Genomic DNA, 24,028 nt, shown 5'->3' with positions numbered 1-24,028 from the left:
GGATAAAATCAGATTAGTCTGTGTAGGTTCAGCAGCATAGAGAATCCTCCATAAGGATGCAAGCAGTTAATGAGCAGTCACAGTTTCTTGTGCCATTCCTTCTGAACACCAGTACAGAATCTTTTTCTGTATGGAATCAGTTAAAAAAAAACTTTGAAGTACAGAAGTGAAGCAGAAGGACTGGAAATTTTCTGGTCATTTTTCTATAGCTATTTCTCTGCAGTATGAAACAACATCAATCACATAATGACCAAAAACTGCCTAGAGCCTATCTGGTAGGCAGTATAGGTAGTACAGAATCCAAGGAGTTAGTATTCTGAGGGAGAATTTGATGCAAAATGGGAAGGTATTGCATGAATTCTTAAAATCATACTTTTCTCTTGTTTTCTATAGGTAGGCTGGGGTTATTTTTAAAATCCTCCCACCAGCCTGCCAAATCACAGGATGGAGTTACTCAGTGTCTCCTTTCCATTGAATGTTTTGCTACATGCAAACTTTCATCTTCTGTCTCTGTACTTCTGTCTTCTGCTAGGCTTACTTTCAAAGGTAAGTATTTTGCTAACATATGAAACTGTAAGGAAACTTAATAATATAAATTACAGCATTAAGAGTCACAGGTCTAATGTCTTTGTCTAGTGATACATTTCTATCATGGTGTGGTGTGATGATGACAGGAATTGTTTTTTTATTTTTTTATGCCCTGCAAATTCAGCGCAAAGAAAGCTAACTTGTATAGGTTCTAATTATAATGGATTTTTTTCTCCTCACTGTGTGGATTAGAACTAAACTGAATTATAATGTCTCTCTGATTTCTTTTCTTTGCATTAGAAATAGGGGAAGGTTAAATGTATCCAATAATATTTTCTCTGCGGTGAGAAGCTACCACAGAGTGAATTGCAGCTGCAAATGTGTGACACCTAAGCCCTTTCATCCTGACTCACAGCTTCAGTGTCAATAGCTATTATCCCTGGACTAGTAGTTTACAGTTAAATGTCAAAAGCGCCTGACATGTTGCTGGAACCATGAAACAGATCAACTGATGATGAAGCTTACTGCTGGTCTACAAGTTTCTTAATCTAGCTGTTTTAGTAGTTCCTCTGAATGCAGGTGATTTTGTCAGAAGGAAACAGTCTCAGTATAGATGTTTAAAGGGACATAGAAGGAGATGAGGCTGTCTGGGGTGTGATAGAGTACCAGTTTCAGAGCTTTGGTTAGTTTGCTTACTTTGAAATGCCAGGAGATTTAATTAATTCTGAACTCATTATTATTGGGTCTCTTTCCGCTGATTTCAATAATCTTACCTAGAAGTAATAAAAAACCCTTTCCAAAACAAAACAGAAAAAGCCAACCAAAACCTGCAATAGCAAGGATGTATGTTTTTTGTAAAGATTAACTAGGAAGCTTTGGTATTTATTAAACAAAAATTATGGTATGGTATTTCATCAGTGTTCTTTTTTTGGGGTTCAAAATTTTTTTTATAACTTTTCTGCTGAAGGACTCAGACATAAAATTTCCTTATTTAATGACTGGACAAATATTAACACTACGCATAATTTTATTTCATTGAAATTTTATTCTTATATTCTCTCAGGTGAATTTCGGATATCACTGCTCTCTTTCATTAGCTAAAATATTTCCTGGGTGATACTGCAGGCCACAATGGTGTATTTCAGTTCCATTTTAATATTACAGGAACATTCCTTGGGCCATTCTACCCTGTACCCTCCAGTCTTAAATGAAGCTTCTTCAGCTCCAGTAAAGACATAGAATTTAAATGAATGATAGAAAACATTAAATATTACTTCATGTTTTTCCCCATTAGTTAGTGTTGGATAAATAAGAGGTGCTCTGTATCTTGTATCAAGCCAGGCCTATCTCTATAATCCTGTAGTCTGATCTGAGCCTGCAGCAAAGGGAAGCGGCACATGCTGGGCACTGTTTTATGTTGGTGGTAATCTCTCTGTGGCACATTTACTTTAATCTGTCAATGAGTCGTGTTTGACACAGACTTGAATTAATGTTATGAGAATTAAAAGAATAGGAAAACCTTTTATTTTTAAAATAGAGATGCAAAACAGGCAGAGGGTTGAATGCCTCTAGCCAAGACAATGTATCAAAGAATGTTCTGTGAGATAGACCCAAAGATCAGGCGCTCTTGCCATGAGGGAGAGGAACTTTTTATGGAAAAACTATATACGTAAATCCAGAAAAACTAAACAGGAAAAAGACATTTATTCTCCTCTCTAGAATGAGAACTGCACTAAAAGATTATTAGTTTTGTATGCAATGGCCATAACCAGACTGAGACATGGTGAATTAATACGTAGGCAATTTCTGTAGTAATCACTAAACACAACAGAGATGTGTCTTTTGTTTCAGAAAAAGAAGCTTGGTGCCTGACAAAGGGTCAAATGAGTCCCATACTGCTGGTGCTGTCATGGTCTGGCCAAATTTGTGATGTCTCTTTCTCTAAGAGATGATGTTTGAAGCCTTGTAGGTTTAAGATCTACTTCATATTAGTAACTGAGAGGGTCTGTGTTGATACCACAGATGTTTGGATGGTTACTCTTGCTCCCAGATCCAGCAGGCTGTAACTGGGCAGTATTCATAGGAAAGAGGGGGATTTACATGTGTCTCCCAGCCAGGGAACTCCTGGGAACTCATTTTTCTTTTTAACTAGGTAGACCAAAGAACATGATGGTACCATTTATCAGCACTTTATTGTTGTGCCCATAAACCTGACACAGGAAACAGGCCTGTCTGGTCATCAGGCAGGTGTTTACTAAGCTAAATCCTGAATAATGACTGTTGACTTGTATTGGGACAAATAGCCAAGTGAAGCTAGGGCAAATTTCCCTTGAATAGCGGGTTCTGAATTTTGTGTTTCGCTTTGGAGAAATATTGGTTGGCAGTATTTATGCAAGACCTATTTTAAGGTTTTATTAGAATTAAAAAAAAAGAAAAGCAATACCTGTCCCCCACATTTTTACTAGGGGAAAAAAAATCTATACTTTCCAGAAGCAAATTATCGTTTTAACTCTCTTGCTTCGCTATTTTCTTGACAAGGTTAAAAGACTGGAGTGTACTAGAGTCAAGAAAGCTCAGTGTTGGTTGGAGGTGAAGTCACCAGCATTACAGTTCTCCACCAATCACAACTGATAAGTTCAGAACCACATCAGGTGAGGTTATTGTACTCTTGACTTGAAATGTGAAAGTCAATGCATGTGCAATCACATATCCCTGTTAAACCTCTTCCTTGTCAAATCACATATCACTAATGAGTTTTTAACTGTGAGTTTGGCTATTTAAATTGTTAAATTTCTTCTGCATTTGTATGATACAAATGGGTAGGTAAAAAATACCAATGTTATGGTAACTTCTGCATTTTAGGTTAAAAAAATGCATATAATGTTCCTTTTTACTCAAAAAGAATTGCTAGCAAATCAAAATAGAAAACACAAGCAAACAGAAGAGGGAATATTTGAACAAGTACATGCAAAATAATTATTCAGCACTGCAGACTAGTCTTTTGCAAAGCTTTAAATAATATATGTACAGAGATTAGAAATCCCTGCAAGGAAGTTTTTAATTTTTTCCTCTATGATTCTCTCCAATATTTTCTTTGAAGCTCACATGGCATATATTTTAGCCTAATTCAAAATGATGTTTTTACATCAAAAAATGCAGCCAAGCCAATACTTTTCCTTCAACTGGTTGTTCAAAGAGGGAAAAATTGTTAAAATTTGTTGTTTAAAAACAGTCTGCTTTGTGTTAGTCAATGTGTGATACAACTTCTCTCTTTGTGTCTCTTCTTTACTCCCTTTCTTTTCTCCCTTTCTCCTTTTCTTTTCTCCTTTTCTCCTTTTCTTTTCTCCTTTTCTTTTCTCCTTTTCTTTTCTCCTTTTCTTTTCTCCTTTTCTTTTCTCCTTTTCTTTTCTCCTTTTCTTTTCTCCTTTTCTTTTCTCCTTTAGTCTGTCTTTTCTGTCTTGTTGTGGAAATAAACATCTGTCCATACAATAGATTATTTTAAAAGATATCTCTGTATTTCTTCAAATGTTGCATTCATTGAAAATACTTTTGCTCTAAAACATGATAAACAAACGGATTTTTTTTCTTGAGGTAATGGATGGCCGTAGTGGTTAAAAATCCAAAAATTCTTAGTTTGAAAGTACTAGTAAATGACACAAACTTTTTGTGTTACAAAATTCTTTAGCTGAATTACAAAGTATGTAAAAGAAAGTGCAGAATGATCAGAGGTTAGAAACAAAACTAGAAAAACAAAGGTATAAAGACATACTATATTAAGCCCTGCGGCAGTGCACCTTATTTATACAACAGAGAATGTCTACAGAATAAGCAACCAGCACAACAGAGGTATGACTAATAGATAGGTATGAATCAGTGGATTTGTATTCTCCTCACACATCCCTCTTCCCAAAAGCAGAGAAAATGAAAGAAACCCCCTCCTGCGCTTTCTCACACATTCATCCTTTTCAAACCTGATGCTCACAGTTATGATAGTTAAATTTTAGCTTTGGGCAGCCCAGGGTACTAATCTTGCATGACCTGTTCCAAATGAAATCATGCCCTTATGACTTATTTGCTGTCCCTGTCTAATTTTTTTTCTCTTTGAGGATCCTGTATCCAAGGACTCTCACAATCAAAATAATAATAATTTTAAAAAAAAACCCTAAAACCTCTATCTTGTTGCAAAAGATTTAAGTATAAAGAGGAAGAGCATAAGTTTCAATATTGTGGAATCTGGATTACTTCTAGATCACAGTTTTCCATCTTCAATTTAGTTTCATGGAAGGATATTAATATCAGGTTTATAACTATCCCTGAGTGCCAATAAATCAATATCTAATTGCGGTGCAGTTAAAATCAATTGATAAACTCGTTTTTATGGTTCTTATAGGGAGGCAACTAGTAAGAAAGTACCATCTCTGCCATGATAAATCACCCCCAGGAAAACCAGCTTATCCCAGCTCAAGGTGGCCACAAAACCAACATTTCAGCAAGTGGCTTTGTCTCTAAAAATATCCCAGATATTTTATCACAATTATTAATGTAAATTCAGATCAGAGATTTTTGGTTTTTTTTACAAATGTAGTGCTTATGGATTACTTGGAGGTCCATGTATGGGGTTCAGCCTTTCACAATACCTCCTCACAAAAAATAATATATTTTTTTATTCTAGAAGATATATATCACTATAGCTGTGCCTTAAATGTGCTTTTCTGTACAGCTGGGCTTTGAGAAGGATTTTCCAGTGATTCATTGGCCTTGTCTTGGATCTTGTACAATAACACATTAACCTTGGTGGAATACGTTAAAAGAACAGGGTCTTGACCTTGCAAATGTTACTGCATATGCCAAACTTTCCCTGTGGTACTCCCTGCATCTCCCCTGGAAGCTGCCTTAAAACATACACGGGAGTATTGATTTTGCAGGGACAATAATGTTAGGATACAAACCATACTCTGCTACTTATCTTGCCTTTCCAATGCAATACAAAATCCCTGCAATCTGCTTTCAGCTGTGATTTGAGTTAGCAGATGAATACAGTGGGCTTCTGTAAAGGATTGTTGGTTTTACCCAACCTCCTCATACTTAGCTGTTCTTGTTTGCCTCTGTAATTAATGGCAGAGTGTTTTTCTCGTGTTTCTTATCTATGGTTGGGTAACTCCAGACACAAATGCCAGTTCTGATGAACCTGAAAGGGAAAGTAGGTGGGAGCAATTTTTCCAAGAGTGTTATTCTAGTTGACAGGTCTGCCTCTTGTGACATTAATAATGCTTCACAAATGTTGATATAAATCAAGATAAAGCCAGAAGCAAACCATAGGCAGGATGGGGTGCCTTTGCTCTGCAAGTTTAGCATCCCCAGAGCTGATAGAAAGGCTGCAGCTTTCAGCTGTGAATACCTTTCTTCTTATCCCGGAAGCTTGTACAACGATATCGGTTCTCCATCTGCCTGTATATATGAATCAGGCATCCCCAGGGCCAAATCAGCAAACCTGATTGAAAATTTGATCCAAAATACAGTGGTTAAAAAAAAAAAAAAAGTCTTTTCATGGCCTTTGGTGGGCTCAATCTCAGCATGTCCCTGAAATCTAATTCTCTGGCTACTTCTGTGACTTTGCAAGTCCATGTTTCTGGAGCACTTTAGTATCAAAATACCAGCTTAGTCCTCCAGTCCTTATGTAAGAAGGCACATTTTAAATTTACAGAAATAAGAATGTAGCTGGCAATCTTTCAGGGTTTTTGTGCAAAATCAAAATAAGTTTATTATAGGCCTTATGCTACTTCTGGAAATAAGAGCAAATATTAGTTCCTCTTGGTGCTGCAGAGCCCTCTCTAGCTTTTGTTTGTGGTGAAGTGTTCAGTCTGAGATTAGTAAAGAACAGGGCAATCTACAAAGTACACAGGAGAGGAATGAGACTGGAGCCAAAGTAAGTGTTTGCAGTACTGTGTTAGAGTCCCTGCCTAATAATGAGGTGCCTTTTGGAAGTGAAGGGCGTTACCTCTCCTGAATGTAGACTTCTGTTCCTAAAATATGTCTTTTAACACCTGCAGCTGCTGATTTTGCTTTTCTGATGCTGTATGGTTAAGACAGCAAACACCAGAGGATAATATTTTGGCAGGAACTACTCTGTCTGCACTTTTTCTTCCATGGAAGATGCACGAAGGTCAAAAGATTTCAAGGGAGACTTTGTGAATAAGAGACCTGCATATTCTATAGTGGAAGGTGGATACCACAGTAGCATTTTAAGAAATTGGCATTGTTTCATTTTTTTCTGTGGATCTTCTTGCAAAGCTCTTGTCTTCTTCTAGTATATGGAGCTCTTTTCTGACAGAGAAAATTTTTTAACTCTAAAGCCATTTGTCCATCTGGATGAGTAGTCAAACTCTGCTCACTTAACCTCCTGCCCAGCTTTTCTCTCTCCACTCTTTCTGACTGGTCTCAGAATCTTTTCTCACTTAAGCTCCTTTGCAAATGGAGAGAAAGCTCTTCTTTGCTTTACTACCATTCTTGACAGCTTTTACTCCTGGAATCTGTGTACCCACCTCAGTCCCTTCTTTCCCTTGCTAAATGTATAGCCTCCATTAAAGCAGCATGTATCTGTAAGCAAAGGTATGATGTTTTCAATTAACAGTGAAATTTGATGTAAGTTCTAGAGCAGTAATTCCCTCTTTGATGTACTTGTTGTCTGCATTGTTTAGATCTCTGTACCAAAGAGGGATGTTGCTCCAAATCTGAACACTAAAGATAGTAAATGCATGGAAACAATGCCCTCCAGACCTTGAACTTCCCAGGAAACCTTCATTTACTTTCATCAAGGTATAGGGAAAAGGCAATTAATTTGCTTTACATCTGCACTGTCTACTGAACTGCAGTTGCTGAGTTTAATGCAGCATTTGCACTGAGCAGAGCAAATCAGTTGTGCAGCAGGTTGAGCTGCTGATCATATTAAGATAGGACAATACCCTACCTGTAAGACATGAAACCACATCTCCAACAATGGGATAAGAATGAGAAAGAAAAAGGAAAAAAAGTCCCTCTGTCCTTTAGGAAAATGGACCTTTTGGAGACCTTGGGAATCTATTTGCTTATTGTGCAGTAAAGCAAGAGAAGAACCCTTGTTGACTCTTTCTGAGCAATATTTCTAATTGCAACTATTACAGAATACTGAAACTTCTCTTCATGTCTTTCTTGATGGACATGAAAACATTTGAACATTTGAAATATTGCCCCTAAAACACTTCCTTGGGTTGGAAAATCTAGTAATTTTTTCTGAAATTACTAGAGTTAAAATTTCTGTTTTTGAGATATGGGCAAGTTTCTCCTACATTCTTGGTTTCCAACCAATTGGAATTTTGGAATTTTGCAATTTTGGTTTACCTTCAGCAGGTCCTCAAGATTCCAGGGAACAGACTATGACAATTGGAAAAGGGTTTAGCCTCATTTGGAGTTGTCTACCAGACTATGACTGTCTCTGTTCCCATAACAATTGCTTCAGCTCTCACTTGAAAGAAGAATTTGCAACTTAGTATTGCACATATTACAGTGTAAAATTGTCCTTTTCATGCAATCTTTGAACATTTCACTATTTTATATTATTAATTTACTTTCTTTTTCTTTAAATGTAAATAACCCCCAACAACAACATCAGATGATGGATTCTCTTCATTTATATAACCTTGACTTTACCAGGTGCATTTATCCCAGAAAGGCCTGGCAAGCCCCAGGGTTCTCATTTTTCTTGTAATCTCCTTTCATTGGCATCTAAAGTGGCATTACAGACATATACAGACATTTTGACCTTGAAGTCTTCTTGATAGAACAGAAAAGCAAGACCCCTTAAATAATAAAAGAGGCAGTTCATAGTTTTATGGTTTTAAAATAAGATCCCATTTATTTTCAAATGCTGTGGTGATTTTTCAGTGTCTACATTTACTGTCTCTTTGGAGACTTACAAGTTTGTTTCTTTCATCTGCTGAAAATGCAACTAAAGTCTAGCAGATATCTTCTTTTTTAAAAAAATGCACCCCATTTTCATTTCTGGAAATGCTAGTTCTCTTTCACCATCTATATCCTTTCATTCTTCCTATTACATTTTTTTTCTTTTTCTTGACAAAATGCTTTGTGTTTCATATTGTCATGCTCCATTTTGACTAAAGATCTAGCATTTTGGATATTCAGTATTAGTCCTTAACTGCTCACTGCACAGACTTCATAAATACTATATTAGATTTTTCTTTAACAAAAAGAGCCAAAATGCCCTATTTTTATTAAGAGTACAGTGATGAAAACTCATGTAATTTACTTTTGGTACAGTCTCTCATTAAGAGAAATGGAAAGCTGATTTTATAGTCTGAATTGGTACCTTGATAATATAATAGCATATGTCTCATTGACAGAACACAATAAAATACATTTCATTGATACAACACCCCAGTTTCATTTTAATAAGTAAAGAGTTCACAGTATTCCAGACAATTCATTCTGTGATCAAAGTGTTAGTAGAGATTTAAAAAACGTTGCCTGCTGGACATATTCTCCTGCATTTCTCTATGACACATAAAGCGTTTAGGACTAATTACCATTGTCACCTTTAGAAACCATGGCTTGAAAAACTGGAAAGAAAAAAAATCAGATGCCACCATTGCAGCTGTGTGGCCATGGTGTCTCCAGGGCCAGGGAGCAGCAGAGTCTGTGTCTCTTTGTGATGGCTCCATGTCTGCCAGGAGAGTGGCTCTAGCACAGCAGGACAGAAACCTCCCTCGGAGCCCGTGGCCTCTCCAGTGGCAAGCTCAGCATCTCAGGTGCTTCTTCTGGGGAGGGCTGCAGCTTAGAAAGGACTCATTGCTTTTAAAAGGGATTGAAATTTCTGGTGGTTTTGGGCATAGCAGATTGGGAACACTGACAGGAGGATACATAAGGATGGGGTGAAGGGTTTATGGGGCTTGCAGAGTTGTATTTTAGATATTAGTAGCAATTTGGGAGCTGTTATTTTGATGTAGGAAACTTTCCTTCAGTGAACCTTCTGATGAAGGTTCTGCTCTTTGCCAGGTTACCCCTGAGTGAGTTTACTAACCCTTGAAAAGTGAGGATGGCACAGCTCAGTGGCCTGTGTAAGCTTCTTGTCCCTTAAATGCCAATGTATGAGAATTTTATATTCTCCCTCTGTGCTTCTCTTTTTCATACTCAGTTGTTCATTCTTCACGTTCTCAACTTTGTTTTCATGCTATTTCTCACTGGAGTTTTTCTCTTCTCCCTCACTGATCCTTCATTTGTAGTCTCTCCTAAGCAAAATAACAATCAAGTGACATTCAATTTTGTACCAGCCTTTTGAAAACAGTGTGATTTGAATTAAAGAGCTTGAATATAGCATCTACAAATCTGTACACAGATGTGTTGTGGATAAATCAAAATTAAAATATTTGGGGAATTGTTTTTAAAATTGCAGCTTACATATGAATTTATGAGGATAGTCCTTAGCCTTCAAAAACCATTTACTGGAATTAAAATTGTGCAGTGGACTAATCCCACTAGAAGACATGCTGCAGATAGTAGATAAACATGCGGAGATTGCATGTTTACTCTGTGTTGTAAAATTATGTATAATTATATTGTTTGTCCATGCTTTTGTATTTTGTTAATTATATATAAATGTAAAGATTAATTGGATAGGAATTTGTGTACATGTAGAATTCAGTTCCACAATACCACCGTAGAAAAAATCAGTTTCTCCAAACTGTCCGCATGTTCTTCAGCAATTGACATGTGGTTAAGTCCCTCAGTTCCTTTGAACAGCACACTTCTAAGCACATTCTTATGTACTCTGCTACAGATAAAAGTAGTTTATGGTCTGAGTTAAGACGTATGGGCATGATCCCTTACCAGTGAAAATTTAATTGTTGAATGTGGCATCACACAAGTGTTAATGTCTGAAAGCCTGGTCCTCATTTATACCTACAAATTCATTTAGCAATCCCTAGTAAAAAGTTTTAGGTGTATAAAGCTTAATCTACAGTGCTAAAAGATATTTTTACGATGTGCTCATGTCAAAATCTACTGCAAAAGTTTTATACAGTCAGATATCTCATCTAGTGTATCTAATAGCTCTGAATGTGTGTATGTGTTATGAATTATAGGTACAGTAATTCTGGCTTGTTTCACTTGTACAATGCTACATTTGTGAGCTGAAGGCCTGGATTGTGTGGTGCATGTAGCCAGACCGGGTACATTCTGAGAAATGCGTTATCCAGAGTCATCTTCTCTAGATGATTCTTTTGCATTAATGCTACTTTCACAGTGATGTCTTCAAAAAAATTTTGAAAGTGCCATTCAGATTATCATATGAAACAACTCATGCAATTTTATCTTCTCGCATAAGACTTAAATCTCTCTTGAAAGACATAGTTAATTTTTAATGCTTTTTCTCCGGAACCAGCCAAATTTTTAAAAGTAAAGCTGATATTAGCCCCACGAACAAATGACATCAATTGAAATGTACTTTTTTTGTTCGAGGTGATTGATGTAATTTTGTATTAAAGTGACCTTTGTTAGAAATGTTTTGACTATAATGATTTCCTGTCCTTTTTGCTCAGCAATCAGAACAGCAGAACTAGCATCACCCTGTGTCAGCTGCTCCCGTAATACTTGAAAGGGAAGCAAGCTGCACTGAATGCCTGCCTGAAGGATGGGCAGTGGCTGCAGGTGAGGGTCAGCACCAACTAGCCATGGAAATGTAAAATACTAACCTGAGAGGTTAGCAAGAAACCAGACCTGGGCCTAACACCACTAAAAGTCAAATTGCTATCTTGAATTTAATTGTTTTACCTTCTATTTCTTAGCAAGAAGTTTTGTTCTCAAGGGAATTGTGTTTGTGACATGCATGGGCTGATTTGTGCTTCTTGAGGCTGATCTTTTTGTTGGAAGTCTGGCACCTAGAAAACGTGTGATTTATGCTTGTGAATGATACCTATTATATAGTTATAGAAACATACCTGCATCTGTAAAACTGATTGATAGTTCCTTATATGAAACCATCTTATTATGAGTGACTAGAAGTGCTGAGGATGGCAGTGATCTTTTGCAGATTCTCTGGATGAATGTTTAAAGATATTTTCATTTAACAGGAAGAAGTACAGTTAAATTTTTCTGTGTGAAATTAATTCTAAAAAGCATGAGTCAAAACTTTACACTGTTCAGGAAAACAGTTACAAAAAAAGTAACATCCATTCCCACTTCAAAGGAAAAATTAAGAATAATCCTAAAACTAAGGTGCAATAGGTGCTTGGATTGGATGCCCCATGCGACCCACTGATTATAAAATGTGTGGGCAGTACTGCAGGCCTATTTTAATTTGAACCCTACTAAATATCTGTACAGACAGAACACTGAGCAAGACAAACTCACAATGGCAGATGTTGTTTTTTCCCTTCTTTATTTTCTTACTTTTCCTGTAGAGAAGAAAATAATATTTAACATGTAGACCCCTGTTTATCATCTCCTGTTTGTAGGAAGAGATGTATCAATATTAGTGCCATGGTATTCTTTCAACTGTGAAGTAAACTTTTTCATAACAACTCTGTGATCCGAATATTTTAGTAAATAATTCAGAAATACAGAATATAATAGAATTAAAAGGAACTGTTTAAAAATAAGGTTGTAATTACAACCTACCAGGATTCATTTCATAGAGCATATGGCTTCTCTAATTAAGAGGAAGGCTGTTATTTTTTTTATCTTTTAAGCTGCATATAATACTCTAAGTTCTATTCATGTGCTGCCAAACTTGTCAAATGAGCCTGCTTTTGCAGCTAAATTTTTGCTCTTGTTCAACCCTCTCTTATCAAAGGCTGAAGTTAAAAAAAAGCACACAACATAGAATAATATTGAGCTTTGAATCTAATGCTGGATTTTCTTTTAATATTCTTCCCCTATTCTAACTACTATCCTGAAGTTCATTGGTCCCATCTACTTGAAAGTGTTCACCTGATGTTCATCTTTATTTAAGATTCTGTCTCCTATTTTTTAGGTTGATAGGATGATGAATTTTTACATGATTATTGCCATGTCAGCTATTCTGAACATAATTTGAATTATGATATTAAGGATGGTCTTGGCTGTTGCAGTAAAGTATAGGACATACTTTGAATGGTTTAGAAAGCAACATTTTTTCTTCTCTTTTGTCTACTTAGTAAGAAAAATCCCAAGAGTTTAAGTAGATTAACAATCTAGGAACAATATTTAAAGAGAAAACTAGGCCAGAGTTTACTCCAGAATTTTTCCTTGCTTTGCTAAGTAAATCTACTAGAAGCTCCAAAGCTGACAGGTGTTAATCTCTGTGCATACTTGGTGGCCACATTGCATTTTGGTTTGTTGTCTGTTCAGAATGGAAAAGGATTAAAGAAGCATTTTTGTCACATGCATCTGTGATTTTAGTGCTGAATTCAGTCTTGGTGGGTCATAGAGCAGAAGGGACATTCCGTTCAGGGTTTTAGGAAAAATGTCTCTGCTGGATACACACCTCTATGTTTCTGCTCTTCAGTGCAGTGTGTCTGGGGGTTGCACACTGCCCAGCAACCCAGCTGCAGGCAGGGCCCTGAAAGAGAAAGGTCCCAAAATGCCTCGGCTTGGAGATCTGCAGAAGAGATCTGCAGTGTTTCTTAAAGCTGATCCTATGACAACTTGAGCAGCTGCTGCTGATGATCTTGTGAGGCTTTTCACTGTTTGAATAAGTTCTGGAACATATAGACAGAGTGAACATCTAGGAGAGTGTTGGTACCTCTGGGAATTGAGGTTAGATGCTACCCAGGAAGCAGTGAGTTTATAAGCTAATAAGTTTTGCTTCATCTGCCTCCAGCCTGCTACTCTTCCATTAAATAGCTCTCAGTGTACAAGCCATCCTCTGTTTTCAGTGGGGTTACTCCACTTCACACAGGAGAGTGATGGGATCAGCATCTGAATTGCCCACCACCTGGTTGTTATGACATTAGTGCTTATTGCCTTGGGTTTACCCACAACTTCCAGTTATAAAAAAACCCTAAACCAAACCAAAAACCCCAAGCAAATAAAAATACCCTCTTCAGAAAAGCAGAAAAGTAATGGAAATTGCAGATTATTGATGTCTTTCTCATATTATGTTTGACTTTTTTGTAATGCAAGCCTACCCACACTACTCTTATATTTATGAATTTGCATGCTAGGCAGTCATGTAATGATTTTTTTTGGTAACAGCTAGTCCAGCCCATTCTCTTTGTATTTATTTTGTACACTGTCTTATCAATAAATCATTCAAATGATCTTAGTCATCTACTGCAACGTGAAGAAGCTATTCTTTGTTTCTGTCAAATCTGCTTCTGAAGTTATCTGTTCACAGGTACATGAATATTTATACAGATGACATTTTCAAGGCATTTTTGGCCCTAGATTCCTAATGGAGAATAATATTCCTGTTTAAATGAGTTTTTATTGTTTTCTTTTAATTTTCTATGAAACATTATCACTGCACGTAAACTAATGCTTTGCTCACTCTTTTTGATCTCTAATAATGTAATCTTATGCAAAAATTATAAGTGAGCTATAAACACTGGTGAATTATAATTAAAAGCAGATTTAATAAGGTGCTCTTAGCTGCTAATTGCCTTCTTGAATTGAAATATTAAGGTTCATGCAAGATGTTTTTAAGGAAAGTCATGTTAGGTATGAATTTTGTGACTATATTCTTTAATGATGTCAGTAAAAGGAAGAAGGCGTTGAGCTGTATTCTTAACACTGATGCTGCCAATGCCTACAGTTCAAGTTTCACCCAATTCTTGCATTGTACATGGAGAAAAATATAATGGATTTTGCATTAAAGTTCTGGGTCTGACCACATTCCTTTTTTGCCACCTCAGGTTCTCACTGGGAAAGGTTGTAACAAACATTGCACTAGGATCTGTTGAAGTGCATCATACTTGACCAGTTTTTTGTAAAATGTGCAGGGGTCTCTGCACAGGAATGGAACTTTGGAAGTTACAACATATTTCCCAATAAATGTTTTTTTCAAAGGAAACCTTTAACAAGGTGCTGCTGGGATGTTATCCATTCTCTGCAGCATCCTTAAACTCCATGCTCAGGGTCATCTTCAAAAGCTGAATTTGTGAGTAAGCATGAAACAGATTTGTCAAGCTGCTGTCCACAAAGTACTCAACAACCTGCATGGTGAAAGGTGGAGGAAAAAACCAGATGCTTATAGCTTGAACACTTACATTTCAACTATCAATTTGTTTAAAAGGGGATTATGTTGTTTAAATAAAATAACATAAAATTAATATGAGACTCGGGAACTGTCCCACTTGATCATTGGACTATAGTATTTTGTACTATATATACTAGATATATATCTGTATCTATATATATATGTATCTTAGCAAAATACCTACGAATAATCCAGTGGCTGAAATTGATGGGTCCCTTGTGTCACAGGGCCTGTTGTGTGAACTCCATGAAAGGAGCCTTTGTTTCCATAGGCAACAGAGCTGCTGTGGCACTATGGATCAAACACATCCGGATTTACTTTTATGCCTCTGAGGTAAACAGTTGCCTGCTGCACTACATAAATACTGAAAGAAAAACTCTCTTTCAGTAAAAGACCTGACCAGCAGGAGTGGCAGGCTGCTGAGGGGAGCTCAGTGCAGGCAGCTCATGGGAGAGCAACACATGCACTGCCTTTTTTGCCTTTTCTGTCATTTAGTGCTCTTTCTTGTTGTGTATTTCACAGCTTAAAGACTAATAAAAAAAAAGTCTTTAATGTGATCATTTTTCCTTTCTCCACATCCAGGAAGAATATATTTTGGTTGTCTTGTCACAGTGAGGATGGAGATAAAATAATCAAATGTTTCTTCTTTGGACTATTTGAATTATAGAATTAACTGTACCTTCTGATCTCAGCCAGCCCAAACTGTTTGATACAGCTAAATGGAGAGTTTCAAAAGACAATGCAAATCTACCTGGGTTTTGAAAGCATACCATTCCATTTTTACCGGAGTGAATAAAATTAAAGCAATATATTATAGAAGGTAGCATAGGAAAAATGACCTTTACATAAAAAAAATGAGATGTCTTTTGATTGTTGTACAAGAAAAATTAACTACAAAGATCAAAGACAAATGTAAGCTACTGATTAGTTATGTCTGGGTTTGCTGAGTTTGCTTATTCATCTGATTTAAGTTATGCCATTCCATGCAATCTATGTTTATTTTATTTTGCATTTCCTATTTGTCTTGCTAATGGTTTTATTCTCTAAAAGGTAGGTTTCCAGAGGTGCAAGCCACAGAGACCTGGTATACTCTGCTGATTCAGTACAAGTAGGGGAGTGGAATCTAATCCTGAGTTAAGTACACAAAGCTTTACAGATGTTGCAGTGAGAATTTTTGGATTGATTTTAATGGTATCCACTGTCACATTTCTGAAACCACTGTTACCCTGCAAATAATCAAACCCATTGAGGTTCTGTCTCTGTGACAGTAGATTGAGACTCTTAAAATATATTTGTTCTGCTGCTAAAAATGCTCTTAGTGCTTACTTATGCATCTTAATGAAAAGTAAATCCTCACTCTGTAAGCAGAAGTTTGTGAGTGTTCAGGGCATGGAAACTCTGCTGCCAGAGCCCTGCCTCCCTCTTACAGGACAGATTTGTTCAGGGACCAACTCGTGGCCCCGCAGAGATGGCACTGCGGCATCTCAGGTCCCCTGTGCTGAACCAGGCTCCCCCCTGCTCACCACGGGAGCCCCAGCCTGTCCCTTCATGACCTTCCAGGGGACTCCTCCGGGATTCTGCTTCTGCTGGAGTAACTTCTCTTCAGAACGGGGCGATGGGACGTGCCTTTCGCACCATGACTTACTCTGTCATAAGAGGTCAAGTGCCGAATATTCTTCTCCCAGCTGCTCTTGTCATAGAAATACTCCTTGAATTTACATAAATGCTCTGTTTATTTGTTCTGATTAAGGCTACTAAATAAATTAATTATTGAGAGAAAAGCTAAAAATGTCATTATAAGGTAGAAATATGTAATAAATCTCAAAGTGAATATAATCCCAAAATGATGAGCGCAGTCTGCATGGCAATGCGTATTTTTTTGAGTTCTGTGTCTTAGGTCTCTACATCCTTTTTTGGTTAACATGAAAGCTTTTCAAGGTCAGCAGTGCCATACAGGTAATGATGAGCCTGGGGAGGTCTTATGTTAAATGTGTCCTCAGTGCTCAGGTTAATCTTTTCATTTGTGATTATTTTCCCCCTGTAAGTAGATACATGGAAAGACATTGCCTGTGTCATAAAAGTAATTTTTATGTCTTTAAATATTATGGTGGTATATTTTTCAAATAAGAGGTTAATTTAAGCATTAAAACTATGACATTCATTAACAATCCCCTAACTTCAAGCACTTTATTTAGAAAAATGTAAACTCTGGGTACTGCAAGGTTGTATAGATGTAAAAAAAAAGTGAAGGGATAAATAAAAATAGGGCAGCTTATCTGCACTTTTACATTTAATCCAAAATTGCATGTTATTTTATCTGACCCAAATAGGTGGAAACAATAAGTTAGTGGGTTGAACAGATTACCAGTGTCTTGAAAGTGGAGCTCAGTTTAGGTACTGCTGGGCTGAGCCTGTAGTCCTTATCTGAACTTGTGAGCTCTGCCAGCTACCTTCACTTTCCATTTCTTTAGTGAGGTGTTGACTTTCATTAGCATGAGTAGCATTTTGTGTTATTTTGTGAAGATTTGCAATGGTCATTGCTTACCAATGCACTTTCAGCTACTAGGAAATCATGTGGTGTTTTTCTTTTCTCTCAGACTCTTGAGTCTTAAACAGCAATCCAACTTGTTTCTTAGGATTTCTTATTATAAGGATCTAGCTATCATATATTTCCCTGTGCATGAAACTGAACACAAAAAGATAAAATAATTTATTGGAAAATACTTCTGCCCTGTTTTTTACAGCAATAATATTTTTGCATTTGTTTGTGTATGACTGTCTAAATGCCTTGTCTAATAACTTTCAAAGCCACTGACCAGTGTCAAGCAAACTTGACAGGAGGGAAGTAGTCTCAAGGATAATTGAGTTCCCAGCAGCTTTGGAAAAATAGACCCCATAAGCACTTTGACTGAAGGAAAGACAGCAGAGAAAACTTACGTTTTGTGAGAGGTTATAAATTCCCATACCAGAAGAAAAGCTCAAATTGGAGCTTAAATAATGAGATACAAATCCACAGAAAACCAAACTACATTTATTTCAGGCTTCATTGTTTCACTTTTGTTTTTAATAACATCTTATGGGATTTAGAGATCAAAAAAATTTTAATCTTTTGTATTTGTCATTATTTGCACTGTTTATTTAGTTTTCACTGTCAAAACTTATTGAAAAGAGATTATTTTTCTCTTTTTGCATTTTGCCAACATAAAATGAAGCATCAGTTTATGGGAGGTGCAAATGGTTGTGTTTACTGATTAATTACTAATTGCTATCTGTTTTGTGCTTTAACTACATTATTCCATGTTTTAGTCTTTTTTTAATGCAATAACTATGTCATAATATTTCTTTGAAAATTGAATTTAAATATCTGCAACTAGTGAGCTGTGGAAGGTTCTCCCCTTGTTGCCTCTGGGTCTTTGAATTAGACCTGAAGAAATAATTCTGAACTGTTGTTTGTTTGCTACAGGCATCTTGCTTCCCTTAAATATGTGATGGGATTTGACATCAGTGCTGTTTCTCCCTGCTGATATTGTGATTAAACTCCCAGATTTGAGCAGGTATTTGAACACACAAAACAAATCCTTCACTTTTTCCAGTCTTCCCCAACCAAAGGCCATTTTCATGCCCACTTCCCTGCAACACCTTTCCTATGCTGAGGAAGGAAGGACCCTGGAAAGAAGACATGGGAACCTGTGGCAATATACATTTTCTGTGACTGCACACTTTTCTGCAAAATTACCAGCCTATGCTCTTTTTTTCCAAAATTTCCCCCACAGGTTGGATCCTGTCAAGGAGGTAAGGGGGACTGTTAATTTTTGCTTTCTCCTGTATTTATTCTGGCAGGATGAGTTATGCAAAAGTGATCACTCTGTCAGTAGTGTGCATACTGGCAGTATCATTGTAGATGGAGACTGTGCTCTCTGAACAGTGCTGATAATTGTGCTAAAAAATTAAATCAGATAAATTATCCTGAAAGGTTATAGTGTAACTATATATTTCAAGCAGTTTTTAAAAAACATTTTGAACTTGGCACAAGCATTTGTTCAAAATGAGTAGGAACTGAGAGCAAACAAGCAAAGACTTTAGGGTCTTGGAGTAACTTGCATGTCTATCATCTAAATGACTGTCATGTCACACATCTGCTTTGTGATATGTCACTGCTTTTCTATAACATGCCACATCCTAAGCAGTGTGCCTAATGACAGCATGTCACTCACCTCGCTGTCATGCACAGTCTTGTAGTACTGAAACCTGCTCAGGCAATGGATAAAAAAAATTGAAATTTGCTCCATTTTTCCACAGAGAGTACTGAAAGAGTTGGGAGAAAACTGTATTAATAGAAAAATGAGAATAAACTCCCACTTATTGATTGCTTTCTGTTATCAGTTAATTCTAGTCCAGTAAGCACACATTTTGCACCTATTTGGTACAATATTCTACCTATTGTCCTTTGAAAAGAAGCTGCCTATATTGGAGGCATTCAGGAGCTGGGCATTTTATAAATGTAAGTCAGGGTTCTGACAGATTATCTCTGACAGATTTAGATGCAGTGATAGAATGCTCACACTTTACACCTTGCTTCTCAGCTGGAAGTAACCACCTGAAGAGCAAAGGCACCAGATTGGATGTGTGATGTAGCTCACAGGACAGCTGAAACTGCTTATGAAGTAAGCACTCCCAAACTGGCAATAAGCATCCCATTTTGTAGTACTGGAATGGAGATGGGTGGAGGGAATGCTGTAAATCACAACCTGAGGGAAATGTAGCTTTTCTGCTTAATGTGCCAGGGGATCTGATGGAGGATGTGGGAAAGGCAAGATACTCAGAACCTTTTGGCCTCAGTCTTTCCTGATTAGGCCAGCCTTCAGGAATGCTGAGTCAGCCACTGCTTTACCCCCTTAGTGAAGTGGGCAGTGAGTGAAAGTGCCTCCTGTGAAGCTTTGCAATTGATAAAAGACCAGAAGGAGTCTTGGATACACCAGGTACTGTCATTCATAGGGACCTGGAGAGAAGCTCACAGAAGTGGCATGAAGTCCAGCAAAGCAGAGCAAAGTGCTGCACCTGGGTAGCAGTAATCCTGTGTGCCAGTAGCTGCTGGGTGGCAGCCACCTGAAAAGAAGCTCTGCAGTGGAACACCTTGATTTCCTGGTGAATGAGAACATTGCCACCAGACCCAGGGACATGAACTTTGCTCTCAAATCAGCAGTGGTGAAAGATATTTGGTTGCTGTGTCCAATTCTGTGCTCCACAGGACAAGAGGTATGACAAGAGGAAATGGGCAGAATGGAAATATGGGACATTCCAGTTAAATGTAGGGAAAAATGTTTTACAGCAGAAATAATGAAACACGGGAGCACATTTTCAACAGAGCTTGTGACGTCTCTTTCCTTAGAGATAGCCTGGGACCTGGCTCTGAGCAACTTGCCATGGCTAGCTCTGCTCTGACCAAAGGGTTGGACCAGACAATCTCCTCCAGAGGTGCCTGGTGCAGCCCGTCTGTGATTCTAAAGCTCACACATCAGACTCCCCAGTCTCTAGACCTGAAGACAATTTTGCTTTAAAATTTGCTCTCCGAGTTCCTTTACTTTTGTTTGATTGTCAAGAGAATACAACATGCAAAGTACACTACAGGGCTATGTTTGCTGAAAACTTGTACAACCTCGGGCTAATAAGGGTAACAAAACTAGACAGTGGTGCAAATTACAAGCTGGCAGTTTTACAAGGTGTCTACTGGAAAGAAATTCTTTATAGGTGTTTCTTGAACATTTTCTTGGAATTCTGTGAGGTAAGTTTCCTTTCTTTTTATGCCTTTAGACAGATGTACAAACTGCTTTGAAACCAACCATACTGGAATTAATACTTTCTTCAAGCCATTACAACTTGACTTTTTTTTTGGGCATTTTTCTCATAGAGACCTCTTTAGGAGATTTAACTTTGAAGCCTTTGTCCCTTTGAATGTTATTGTCTTCAGCAGCAATTTGTAACTCCCAGCATCCCCTTTCTACTGCGAATATGAATGTAAGTCTCTACATTATTCATTCTTTCTAAAGTGAGAAGGGAGAGTTGTAAACTGCTGAATTACAACCTGCAGTTGCCAAGAGGCAGGAACAACTTAAGAGCAATTTAATTGTAGATGTTTTCCTCCTTTCCCTTTTAACTCTTTCCTCAGGGAAGGATAAACAGTACAGGCAGTTGAATAGTAAAGGAGCTGTTCAGAAGATAGAGAAGGTCAGAATGAACTTTGCAGCTAGTAAAACAAAATACAGCCAGAGTATCAGACCATCTTTAGAAGGTCAGGGATTTGAAATTATTTCATTGAGTTACTCTCTTCAAGCTTGCCAGTGTGATCGACTTTACTCCCCCCCAAAAAAAAAAAAAAAAATTCAGTTTAACGTTGGGAAGGAGTTAATACAGTTGCATAATTATTAGTGGGTGAGATTCCATCAATGCTCTATGCTACCCCAGCCAGCTCAAGACAGAATTTTATGAAGAAAGCAGATCTAAGGTAAAGGGAAAATGAAGCTGCCAGGGGGTCATTATATAATCAAAGTGTATGGTCTCAGGGCAGTTGGGATGTCATAGTTACACTTTTAGTGATGTTTATGCTTGTCTGAGAATGTCATCATGGAAAGTAAATGCTATTCTGGAACAGCCTAAAGAGAATGCTGAATTGGTGCTCCTTCTCTTAGGTGCTTTTTTTTATATAATCCATTGTTTATGACCATGGGAACTTCTTGTGTGGTCCCTCACCATTGTTTCCACAGTAATAATGTGGATGTAACCTGCCTCCTAACAGTGAACCTCTACAAGATGTCATCTCAAAAAATTGTGTAATCTGGAGAACGTTAGGCAGATTACACCCACAGTCAATAACAACACTGCAATTCTGAACTGCACATGCTGCAAACTGCAGTGCCTGACAGCAGGGTGAGCTGTTCCTGTGGACTAAAAATATTCTACTTTTTATTTAGAGTGAGGAGTGGTTGAAAGGGACTTAGAGAAACACTTATTTTCCATCTTCCATAAGCTTAATGTTAAAAGCAGTACAAAACTGCAACCTTTTTACCTGGGTATCCACTACTAGAGGGGGACAAGCCTTGAAGCCAAGAGCTTTTGTGAAAGGCATGAATAATATTAATCCTATTACCATGGTCGAAATAGAAGTGGGCATATTCTTCTGTTGTTGGCTTTGTGAGAATGCCTTATTTTCTACTACCAGCTTGAGCAGTATGTACTCCCAGCTAAGGGTGACCCTTTCTTTGTGCACTTGTTCCATGCCATATCTGTGAGGTGTACAGACATTTTGCATGACATTGCATGCTGTAGTTTAGCAATTCCTTAATGCGGCTGAAAGGAGGATGTTTGTAGGCACCTGCAAAAAGAGTTTTCTTAGGTTCTCTGCCTGAAGTGGAAAGCCTGCAAACCTGCCAATATATTAATTTACTATATAAGGTGTCTGCCATTTTTAGATCATCTGGTTATACCTCTGGTCCTCAGAGTCTGGTAACAAAAATCAAAATATGCACAAAAGTATTTAAAAATTGTTTTTTTCTCTTCCTTTTTGTCTAATTTAATTGGATTCTCATATACCATTCTGTGAACTACAGAAAGGAGGAAGACAAAAAAAAAATGCCTCTTTTTTAAAAATCCCTCTCCTTTTGATGACAAGTCAAATATGGGGCCATTTGTTTTGTCTGAACTCCAAGGCAGTGTTAGCCTTAAGCTTGTTTCCTCTAGAGAAGAGAGATTATGTAATAGCACTAAATGATGTTAGTCTGGATAAATAAATAAACCTGGCTCACTCCTTGAAGGTAGGTAGGGACAAATATATAACAATAGCAGGTAAGGGAGACTTCTATGACTGGCTGAAATTTACTTGTGGAGCCACACACTGCTGGTACACTTTAGCTACCTTCTCCTTTCCTTGTGAAGAAGAATCCTCAGAAAGGCTGGATGTTTGCAGCCATTTGGTCAAAAGCTGGAATTTTCAATATGCTCTACTATAATCAACTCTGCAGTGCTCAGTGACACCAGTCCTTGTGGCCCTTACAAATTTAACAAGTTTTCTGAGGAGACTTGTCTAACTACCTGAGTCTTATGAGATTTTTCACCACCTTTATCCCCTCTTTATGTGTCTTCCCAGCTCTTCCCACCCCATTGTTCTGTGGTTCCATGTGTAGCTGCCTCAATATAACTGATGTACAAACCTCTGGGGAATTTATTCTCAGTCTGTACTGAATCAAGGCCATGTAAGACTTAGAAACAAAACCTACTGTTGTTAACCACTTTAAATAATAAAATCCTGTGGTGTTCCATGGCCATTTACTGAAGACAGTCTCCATCTTAAAGAATTTTATAACTTCTAATCATATTACTATAGAAACATGTCATTTTACTTTAATAGACCATTCAGGGAGAAAAAATACTTTTCTTTTTAGTTCACATTTTCATTCTGCAGTAACCTCAAACATAAAAATTTACTTTAATTTCTTTGTATTCCTATGACTTTAAATTTTTTCTGCAGTGCCCGGAATATTCTGGTTTTTAGGATGGATCCTTACTCCTTCTGATATGGCATTCTTGACACTTATGGGGTAAAAAGAGCATTATGTGTGTAAATTCTTTCTTCCAAGTCTTTCTGTATGATTTATGTTCCTTCTTTTACTAGTTCAAGTGAGCAGTTTTCTTAGGGTGTGTGCAGGGACCCTGCATGAGCACATCACTCCCTACAAGACAGATTGCAGCTGGGACATTCTACAGCAACAAGTATGTTGTTGGGGCTAAACAAATTACCTCCAAAATCTACATCCTGAGTTTCCAAAATTACATATTTAGGTGACTGAACATTTATTTACCATATGGACTGTCTTTTTAAAGTACCAGCTCTATTTTAAAACAAGCATAATCTTAATCTGAAACATCCATATCAGAATTTTCTGACCCCTCTTTTCCTACATCACTTTCATTCTGGGATATAAATAAATGAAGTCTGAAGGAAAAGCACATCCTATTGATGGCTAAGAGTATATGCTATTGTTTGGGAAAGAATATTATTGCCCTATTTTTTTTCTGAAATGGTATCACACTTTACTTCACATCCCCTTGTACTTGGTTTATTTCTCTTTAGAACAGTTCTCCCTATCCTGAGGGATTTGAGTAGCCTAACTTGCCTTTCTTTTAATTTGTTTTAATGTCCCTGTTTCATGTCTGCATAAGAAAGAGAGAAAAAAGGCTCTCAAAAACTTTTTCTAGATTAACAGCATTTAAAATACTTAA

General features: G+C 37.3%; 2 long non-coding RNA genes across 2 annotated transcripts in view; both read left to right on the top strand.

Annotated features, from left to right (window-relative positions):
* The first annotated feature begins 427 nt into the window (after positions 1-427).
* On the top strand, positions 428-19,663 carry LOC144246769 (uncharacterized). Its single transcript, XR_013340479.1, has 4 exons — positions 428-546; positions 3,067-3,179; positions 18,219-18,309; positions 19,339-19,663. It is a non-coding gene; the product is annotated as an uncharacterized LOC144246769 (long non-coding RNA).
* Positions 19,664-19,773: 110 nt separating this feature from the next.
* LOC144246768 (uncharacterized) overlaps positions 19,774-24,028 on the top strand; it is a 126,337-nt gene continuing 122,082 nt past the window's right edge. The window contains exon 1 of the long non-coding RNA XR_013340478.1: positions 19,774-20,011. This is a non-coding gene — a long non-coding RNA (uncharacterized LOC144246768). The remainder of the gene's footprint in view (positions 20,012-24,028) is intronic.

Source organism: Lonchura striata, chromosome 9 (assembly GCF_046129695.1).
Source record: "Lonchura striata isolate bLonStr1 chromosome 9, bLonStr1.mat, whole genome shotgun sequence".
Classification (NCBI taxonomy): domain Eukaryota; kingdom Metazoa; phylum Chordata; class Aves; order Passeriformes; family Estrildidae; genus Lonchura; species Lonchura striata.
This window is presented reverse-complemented; position numbering and strand designations above follow the sequence as displayed.